Source organism: Pseudochaenichthys georgianus, chromosome 5 (genome assembly GCF_902827115.2).
Source record: "Pseudochaenichthys georgianus chromosome 5, fPseGeo1.2, whole genome shotgun sequence".
NCBI classification, from domain to species: domain Eukaryota; kingdom Metazoa; phylum Chordata; class Actinopteri; order Perciformes; family Channichthyidae; genus Pseudochaenichthys; species Pseudochaenichthys georgianus.
This window is the reverse complement of record NC_047507.1, coordinates 34,136,238-34,145,284: the sequence shown is the minus strand read 5'-3', so window position 1 is coordinate 34,145,284 and position 9,047 is coordinate 34,136,238. Positions and strand designations below refer to the sequence as shown.

Below are 9,047 nucleotides of genomic sequence, written 5' to 3'. Positions count from 1 at the left end.
TAAAAAAGGCTTCTGCTGGTTTAAAGAGATGTCATTGTGTATAAAAGAATATACAGTGGGGCAAAAAAGTATTTAGTCAGCCACCAATTGTGCAAGTTCTCCCACTTAAAAAGATGAGAGGTCTGTAATTTTCATCCTAGGTATACCTGAACTATGAGAGACAAAATGAGAAGGAAAAAAATCCAGAAAATCACATTGTCTGATTTTTAAAGAATTTATTTGAAAATTAAGGTGGAAAATAAGTATTTGGTCAATAACAAAAGTTCATTTCAATACTTTGTTATATACCCTTTGTTGGCAATGACAGAGGTCAAATGTTTTCTGTAAGTCTTCACAAGGTTTTCACACACTGTTGCTGGTATTTTGGCCCATTCCTCCATGCAGATCTCCTCTAGAGCAGTGATGTTTTGGGGCTGTCGCTGGGCAACACAGACTTTCAACTCCCTCCAAAATTTCTATGGGGTTGAGATCTGGAGACTGGCAAGGCCACGGCAAGGCAAGGCAAGTTTATTTATATAGCACCTTTCAACACAAGGCAATTCAAAGTGCTTTACAAAAAATGAAAGACATTAAGAAAATGGCATTTAAAATCAGTCATTAAAAAGAAAAAATAATAAAAAAAACATTTAAAAGTAGTAAGAGTTGCAGCGGATCTGCAGGTTTCTGGGAGTTTGTTCCAGATAGTTGGAGCATAATAACTGAACGCTGCTTTACCATGTTTAGTTCTGACTCTGGGGACAGAAAGCTGACCAGTCCCTGAATACCTGAGAGATCTGGACCTTGAAATGCTTCTTACGAAGCCACTCCTTCGTTGCCCAGGCGGTGTGTTTGGGATCATTGTCATGCTGAAAGCCACGTTTCATCTTCAATGCCCTTGCTGTTGGAAGGAGGTTGTCACTCAAAATCTCACGATACATGGCCCCATTCATTCTTTCCTTTACACCAAGGGTCGGCAACAGGCGGACCGCGGTCCGGATCCGGACCCAGACGCCGACCTATACTTCAAAAAAGAAGAAGAAATCTAGACCGCAAAAATAATTAAACAAGAGAGTACCTGTTTTTCCTGGCCAAGGACAGGTTCCTTGAACACAACACAAGCGTAACGTGTCTTCACCTATGGTCCTCACGCGGTATATGTCTCGTCTGAAAGGAGTGCTGACAGGGAACGCCACTCCAGCCCTTAAAATATTGCAGTACCCATAAGGAGCCGTACACATGCCGCAGTGTTTGCGTGGCTGTGTCTTTAGTTGTAAGCACAGTGGCGATCTGTTGTTATTAGCATCTGGTTAGCTAGCTATGCTAACGAATTTAAAGAGCTTTTCTACAACCAGGTGGAAGAGAGCTCTCTCCGGAGAGGCTCAAATAACCTCAGCTCAGTGAGGTTAAGGCACACCTTGATATGATCAATATAGTTATTAATGAGACTAAATGAAACAGGTATAAAATACTATATGACAGTAACAAAAAAGTTGTTAAAAATAACAAGAATAGAGTTTAAAAGGGGAGTGATTTGTAAAATATCCCAAAAGAAAAATATGCTTACAGTTCTGTTTCATATGGGTGTTGAGAGATGTATCCATAGATCTCTTCATGTTGCTCTCAAAGTGCACCAGATTGATGCTTTTAACTTCAATATTTAAAAAAAAATCTTCCCGGGGGCGACCCCCCTAGAGGAGGTTAGGTCCCCCCCCCCACTTAAATCATGTACACATGGATAGGATACTAAATACATTTGCACACATCTTGTGTCCATATCTTTCTGTGTTGGTGGTCATGCCACACCGTGCACGTGCATGCATGCGTGAGTCATGGTGAGATATCTGGATTAAGAGGTTGCTTTTTATTTGCACAGCATGAAAGAAAGGCGAAATGAATGGGCTGTGATTTTAGTTTTTTTAAGCAGAGGTTGAGTTCAATCATTTGTACGGCCCTCGAAGGATGTTGTAAAAATGTAAAGGAAAAAGGTTCCCCACCCCTGCTGTAAATAATAATAAAAACCCTTGATTTATAACTTAACATCTCTGTCTCCTATTGATCCGAGTAGAATAGCCAGTTAATTGAAGCATTATAGCACAGTTCTTTGTCAGATGGTATATTACGCTGTTTTTTTTCTGCTTCGAATAGTTCTCTCTTTTTTCACCATACCTGTGTTTGCATCACTGTAACCAATGAGCACCTGCATGTGTATGAGAATGGCCCTGACTCCATGTCAACCCAGATTTACAAACTCCTGGCAGGACAATAAGCTCCAGCTCAATTCTCACACTGAATTTAAAAAAAGTGAGTGAGGGACTGCAATATAAGAGGGAAAGAAAGAGAAACTTTGAAACTGTTAAATTGTTATGATGTGTAAAGACTGATATTGTTCAATAATCGTCTGAAACTGTTAAGTCATGATGTGAAACGGTTAACAAAGAAAAAGGGAAACTCAATCTGCTGCTACACTTTATTTGATTTATCTCAAATTAAGCACTTTTAAGATGCACATATTTTCAAAAGCTATTTTATTTATTTTCTCTATTTTATTTGTAAATGCAGCGCGAGAGGAACATTACACATATCCACAGTATTTAAGCAATGTTAATTTGCAATAAATATTGTTGTTTTTGTACTTTCTTTATTTGATTGGCAGTCAGTTGTTGATTACATGCAGACGTTGATAAAGCTACAGCTACTTCAATATATATCACAGTAATTCATGAAGCAAGTTAGACATTTTGATGTTCCGGACCTTTGCATGGGCAGATTTTCTCTAACTGGACCTCGTTGAATTTTAGTTGAAGACCCCTGCTTTACACGGATCAGTCGTCCTGGTCCCTTTGCAGAAAAACAGCGCCAAAGCATGATGTTTCCACCCCCATGTTTCACAGTAGGTATGGTGTTCTTTGGATGCAACTCAGCATTCTTTCTCCTCCAAACACGTCTAGTTGTGTTTTTACCAAAAAGTTCTATTTTGGTTTCATCTGACCATATGACATTCTCCCAATCCTCTTCTGGATCATCTAAATGCTCTCTAGCAAACTTCAGACGGGCCTGGACATGTACTGGCTTAAGCAGGGGGACACGTCTGGCACTGCAGGATCTGAGTCCCTGGCAGCGTAGTGTGTTACTGATGGTAGCCTTTGTTACTTTGGTCCCAGCTCTCTGCAGGTCATTGAATAGGTCCCCCCGTGTAGTTCTGGGATTTCTGCTCACCGTTCTTGTGATCATTTCGACCCCACGGGGTGAGATCTTACGTGGAGCCCCAGATCGAGGGAGATTATCAGTGGTCTTGTATGTCTTCCATTTTCTAATAATTGCTCCCACAGTTGATTTCTTCACACCAAGCTGCTTACCTATTGCAGATTCAGTCTTCCCAGCCTGGTGCAGGTCTACAATTTTGTTATGGTGTCCTTTGACAGCTCTTTGGTCTTGGCCATAGTGGAGTTTGGAGTGTGACTGTTTGAGGTTGTGGACAGGTGTCTTTTATATTGATAACTGTATTAATGGCACCTGTTTGAACTCGTTAACGAGTGGAGGACAGAGGAGGCTCTTAAAGAAGAAGTTACAGGTCTGTGAGAGCCAGAAATCTTGTTTGTTTGTAGGTGACCAAATACTTATTTTACCGAGGAATTTACCAATTAATTCATTAAAAATCCTACATTGTGATTTCCTGGATTCTTTCCCCCCATTCTGTCTCTCATAGTTGAAGTGTACCTAGGATGAAAATTACAGGCCTCTCATCTTTTTAAGTGGGAGAACTTGCACAATTGGTGGCTGCATAATACTTTTTTGCCCCACTGTATAATAGCACAACTATGACAGAAAGAGCAGCTGGTAGCGTTCTTTTAATGGGCAATATCTTATGAATAACGAAGTGGAAAAGTACTCTGTTGAAATGTGCAAAATAGTCATAGACTATACAGCCTCTTGATCTGAAAGCAGACTTTTTAGATGAAAACAATCTGAGCAGTGATTCAGAGGTCTGGAACGAGGCTAACGGCCCGTCCACACACAGGCATGAAAAAAATCTTGATGCTGGGCGTGTCTGAAGCTTGGCGTTTTTTTGCAAGCAACGCGACCAACAACCAATCAGATGAATCTCCCGCCCCCGACATACAAAGCAATAGCAATGTTAAAACGAAGTAAACTGGATATAAACTCCCCAAACCTACCAGTTTCACCCACTGTCTCTGCCACCTCCCTCCATGCCTGGTTCCTCCGGTTTGTATCCCGGTAAATAGTTCTGGTCGTAAAGAACCGGGTGATTTGCTACCGTAATTTCTCGTTTGGAATATGAGGAAATTAACTGCGGTCTGGCTCTCCCAGCTTGCACGCGGTTTGATTGGCTAGCGCTTGTACTGGCGGGATTTGCATAAACGGGATTTGATTGGCTGATGCCAGCTTCGAAAGCATCGGGAGCATCAAAAGTTGAACATTGCTCAACTTTTGATGCTCACGATGCTTGCAAAGCCATGCTCCGCTCCCCACAATGCAGTTCGGCGAAGATTCAAAATATTCTACGTCACCCCATTGAAGTGAATGGGCGAAGCTTTGAAAGATTTTTTTCATGCCTGTGTGTGGACGGGCCGTAAGCCTCATGTTTCCATCTGGAAGTCTGTAGAGGTTTTCTTTTCAGGATTAGACGCATGTTGACACTGAATGCAAATACTCAACCTGCCTGAAGTCACAACAAGATTATATTCCATTGAATCTCCTGAGCCCATTTACAGTCTGCACATCCAGTACCTTGAGGATAGTATTCATTTATTTTCTTGTTACCAAATTTACACCTCAGTCCTTTGGGAGGAGATGGAGCCATGCTGACTATTGAGAATGATTCATGATCAAATGTGGTTATCTGGACATCATTTTTCCTCTGCCCTCCTGCAATAAGTATTCAATGGAAGCTGCAATTATCAGAACTGAAAGCCAACTTTATCATAATATTTTCCTCTGGAAGCCTGAGGTTGAGGATCAGTTACTTCAGTAGCAGACAGATCTGAAGCACGATTGGAACAGAAAAGTTAAACTGTTAAACTGTGTTAAACCTCAGCTCCTTCTTTGTTAATGTATATCTAGACAATAATACTTTATAAACTAAAAGAAGAAAAGCAATACAACAAAAACTATCAGTAATGTCTGGTCACTTTCTAGATATTGGCAGCAGACATATCATCCTTCTTCAGCTGGAAAATGTTCTTGCAATGAGCCAGAGCGCAAAGATCAAACGTTTTCCTGGTCGAAAAGACAAAGCTCTTCTTGTTTGCCAATGTGAACAGCTGCTGCATCCATCAGTATCACATATCAAACACATGAAGAATCCATCTAATGCTTATTAGTCACATAACTTCTCCAATGCTTCTCAGGGTGAAGGCTTAAGGCTCAAGGTAATAACGAGATTATGTACTCAGCAGACATTTCATCAGGTCAAAAACATTCACCTCTATAGCAGGATGAATTCCTTAAAGGATGAATTTGGTTTATTGTAACGTGGGACTTATTTAGACTTGTTTGTTTAATTCTGTTACAAAGTGACATGTAACAGTGTGACATCACTATTTTACACTTGCATTTCCTTTGGCTAGTGCTCCAAGGCATTGTAAGTGATAGGCTAAGCGACGGCACCTCTTTAAGCGGTTGACCAATCACAACAGAGCCGGCCAGCTAACTAATCAGAGCAGACTGGGCTCTGGTTTCAGACAGAGGGTGAAAAGAGGTGCTGCAGCACAGGCAGTATGAGAAAAATAAAGAGCTTTTTGAACATTAAAGCATGGAGACATGTCACAGTAGAGACACAACATACAAATGTGAATCTAATATTTAGCATAATTGAGCCCATTTAAAGAAGTTAAAGCCTCCAAGCAGAAAGATATGAAATATTTAAAATGCCTTCAGTAAAATAAATCAAGTTAAAGTGTTTTATCCATTCCAATACTTTCACTCGTTTATTTGATAATTTAGATAATCCTACCTTTTAAAGTTATTCAAATACAACTGAAAAAAATACTCTTTAATGGACACGGTCATCATCTATAAATGCAAATATCCACTGACAATGGGCTACGTTACTCCTCATTTTAAGAGGTAACATGCCACACAGTTTGGAAACCATTGATTTCAACTAATTATTTTGTATGTCAAACAAAGTGAATGAATTGTTAAAAATGTCTCATCTAAAAATCTAACTTTTTTGTGTGAAAGTATTTGCCGTTAACACTTAAACCTATATGTAGGTTTATTGTCCATGGGCTGAATAAAGGCCCTGGTGGCCCAAAACATACTGTACCTAAAATCAAAAAAACATATAGGTCTGTAAGTTTAAAATCATATTTTAATACGTTTACTGAATAAGCACATCATGTACTTCTGGAATCTAAGCTTGTGCACAATATTTTTTATCACGATCATAATCTTTACGTGGACTCATGTTGAGTTAACGTCATGGTAAAGTCGACCTGAAGGCTGTGTAACACTCTCAGCAGTAGGTAACACGCCCTGAGTTATGACCGTGTCACTGCTCTAACAAAATGTTTCCTGGCAAAAAGAGGCTACCAGAAATCACTAACGCACACCAGTGCTGAGGCAACTCCTTGGCACGGTTGCTCTACAAGTTGCTCTGTGACTAACAGCATTTAAAGGGTTCAGATGGAGGAACATCTTTTTCTCAACATAAGAAGCTCCATGACAGATGTCTGAAGGGTTGGAAAGTATGATATCCTGAGTGAACAGACATCCTGAGCGCAGACCATCTCCCATCAGGAAATAATCTCTAAATTGTAATATGCAGTTTGAATACTGTGACTCCAACAATTACGCCATATATTATTTCAGTACCACAAACCAGTTTCCGTCTTTAGACTATTGAAGCTACAGTTTGAGGTTTCCATTCACAAGATTCTTGAGAACAGAGATTGAGAGCACAACAAAAATCATGAGCAAAAACTAAAGTTCAACCATTCAAAGTTTACTTTTGTACCTTTTTGTTTGGACAGACTATAAAGATGTCCAGGCAAATAAAATCACAGGAAATACTTATGGGCTATTGGTCCTTGAAGTGTAGAACAAAGCCTGTATCCTGTCACGCTGCATAGAAAGCAGAAAACTGTAAGGCGGCTGACATCATGCTACAATTAGATTCCTGCAACATTTGGGAAAATGGTTCCTTTTATCTTGAAATCTGGCTCATAGCAGGCTATTGTTTAAGCAACTAAAGCTCTGAAAATGAGGGATTAACCCTGAGGTTTTAACAGGGAATAAAAGTGAACTTTGTAATATCAGATAACAGTACTTTACAGTGGACTTTTGAAATGTGACGTAGACGGACTGTCCATTACTGGTGCCTTCAATTATTCATTATTGATGCTTTTCATTTGAATCAGAAATGTATATATTTTTTATTTTAAGCTTTTTAACAGATACCAGTAAAGACTCATTTAGTTAAGTCAATCAATACTTCCCTAATAATCAAATAATAATACAAAAAACAGACCTTCTTTTCTAGTTACAACAAAGCCTGGACTCAAATCTCAGAATCAAACCAAAAACCTTTGATTACAAAATACATGTATACTGAAGACAAATGGCAATCTCTATGAGGTTAATTAAGAGTGACAGCAAAATAGTTTGTTGTGTTAAAACTAGAAAACTAGAACACTAAAGGAAACAAATCTAAAGATACTTTTGCTTAAGATCCTCTATGTTTATGAATTTTTCGTCAAAGAGTATGTTAAACACGAGATGATCATTTAACCAGATCTCCGATGGATTGGAAAATATGGTTTCTCCAAGAAGATGCACTGAAACCAGAACACAATCCATTTGGTTTTGTCTGACTGCCAGACCAGGGCATATTTAGATCAGCTCAGCAGAAAATAGCAGCACCAAATGGAAAAAGGAATAGTATACGGATAAACCCCTGAGGAAACGAGCTCCTGTTAGCTTTTCCATTCCTGGGAGGTATTTTTTGCCTCAAATGTAAAGATTTAGGCTCTCCTGTTGTGCCTTGTTAAGACTCATCATGCAGAACACAACACAGAACATATGATGTGGACTGCATGTTGCAAGCATCATCTCAGTTTGTCTTCTGCTATTCCTTTCCAGTTAAGAAAGATATGTATACAAAGACAAAAAAAGCCACCAGTTCTTACTCACTTTTAGGCTAACTTGAAGAACCTTATGTCGGAAGACTTATTAGCTTTATGTATTGGTTAAAGTAAAGTCACAGCTTTATGGAGACGTAAGGAGAGAATTACAGAATGATTAGCAGTGCGTGGTGAAATTAGTTGGTGTTGATGTGAATGCTTTGCTTGAACTACAAAAGGTTGAATCTGACTTAATTGTCCCTATTGGCTCCCTTACAGGGAAAAACTGTTTTTTATTTATCTGCAATCTTGCCTTACTTCAGTGGATCATAACATATGGGGTGCTGAATCACTCTGGAAATAGTTTCAATGACAGACAAACTTTTGTATGGGTGTCAGTTTCTGAGCCACAACAAAGGCCAAAATGTGGTCTGCAACAGGCTAGGGTGCTTGTTTTGCTCTGAGATGTCTATATTTGTTTCCTCACTTTGATTGGATCATTGTTTTTACAGAGTGTTGCAGCTTCTTTGTATGTTGACATTTTTGAATATATTTTCGCAGTCATTTCTTTGGATAAATAAAAAAAAGGGTTAATTATTCCATCCTCTTAACCATAAATATATTCTGCTACCTGATGACAAGCATCACTACATCTCAAACATTCTCCTCCTGCTAGTTGCTTCACAAATGCTAATTTAGATGAATTAAATATGAATTCCCACTCTCCCTGTTTGCCCCAGTGCCAACAGGCCTTAGTGTAGGAACCGTTCATGTTGAGGTAAAATATTTGATGTGGCACCAAGCTGTGAGGGTGGCGACAGACCTACCAGTTTGTCCTATATAAAGACTTCAAAAGTCTGAAGCTAATGATCCTGGCATCACTTCAAAGCTCCTGAATAAAAGCGCATGAGTGAAATCCTAACATTGGCATTTCAGCTGTAGACCCAGAGATGTACAGACGGTGTGATCACTGAGTCACAAGCT

At 39.3% G+C, this 9,047-nt stretch overlaps 1 protein-coding gene across 4 annotated transcripts in view; it reads right to left on the bottom strand.

Annotated features, from left to right (window-relative positions):
* Positions 1–9,047, bottom strand: part of cenpp (centromere protein P) — a 139,407-nt gene that overhangs the window by 33,605 nt on the left and 96,755 nt on the right. The window lies entirely within an intron of this gene.